The 1,194-nt window shown below is 29.1% G+C and overlaps 1 non-coding gene across 1 annotated transcript; it reads right to left on the bottom strand.

The window, feature by feature from the left end:
* Window positions 1–212: 212 nt before the first annotated feature.
* On the bottom strand, window positions 213–321 carry LOC122606368. Its single transcript, XR_006324880.1, has one exon. It is a non-coding gene; the product is annotated as a small nucleolar RNA Z103 (small nucleolar RNA).
* Window positions 322–1,194: the final 873 nt, after the last annotated feature.

Raw genomic sequence — 1,194 nt, 5'->3', positions numbered from 1 at the left:
CAATAAATAGAATGTCTCCCGGGGCAACGTCCGGATAACGTATCTCGTTAGTATTAAAACAAAAATAATAAGAAAAAATAAATAATAACGCTCATTCGATCAAGAAAATAATCATGATCACTTCCAACCAAAACCTATAATATATAAAGAAAAAACAATAAAAGTATATTTTATAATTAAAATTAAAAAAATAACACAACTAGAAAAGCATGATGGATCAGATTTCTGGCTTGGATTTTTTCTCTAAAAAAGAGAAAAATTAAAAACTAGCGCTCAGTAATTTCAGTTTCGATCATCTGGGGAAATAATCATCATATCCATCACACTTTATATAATAAAACATATAATTATTATAAAAATAATACGAGTAATATATAGGGTTAAGGACTAAAACTTTAAAAGTTACAAGATTAAAAAATAATACGAAAATTAGAATGAAAGAGGCGACGGCTGAAATTGTGAAAGTAGGTGATAAGGGAGGGTTTATATAGGGAGATAATAGCTAGGGTTTTTCATAAGCCCACTGCCTGCCAGCTGCCTAACAAAAACACATTCACGTTATATGGGGCCTTTCAAAAACTGAAAAGAAAAAATCTAAACACAATATCGGCGTGTTTTATTATTATCATTAATTTTTTTAGTAGAGATTCGCTTCGTACACCTAGACTGCACCTTGTTACTTAGTAACGTTATTGCCGTATGAACCCGCCTGACATGTTAGCCCGTTGGGCCGAGGGTACGCTCATTAGTCCAGTTTAATAGTTTTGAACTTCCACTTCTATTTCTTTCTAATCTCCCAGTAATACTAAACCAGTCATTTAAATACCATCTTGAAAAATAACAACCCTTGGATGAAAAATTTAAATGAATGTTGACCTGTAGATTGGTTTCCACCTTAGTTTTCTTTTTCAGATTTATTATTTACATATTAAAGTTAAATTCATATGTAAATTAAATGGTTGTACAACTATAAATATTTTAGATATTATACTTTGTTGCTCATCTTATAGACTTATACAACCGTTTTATAGATATTATTATTTAATTGTATTACATTTTCTAAAATATTTCTGGTATATTTGTTTTCAACAATTTTCTTTGTGTAACTAAATCGAAAGAAATTGGCTGGCATATATTTCTTTACCAATAAATCTATTCTTTATCATTAGATCTATACAAACTATACAAGATATC

This window comes from Erigeron canadensis, chromosome 6, assembly GCF_010389155.1.
Source record: "Erigeron canadensis isolate Cc75 chromosome 6, C_canadensis_v1, whole genome shotgun sequence".
NCBI lineage: Eukaryota > Viridiplantae > Streptophyta > Magnoliopsida > Asterales > Asteraceae > Erigeron > Erigeron canadensis.
Note: the sequence above shows the minus strand (reverse complement) of the source record. Positions and strands in the feature narration are given on the sequence as shown.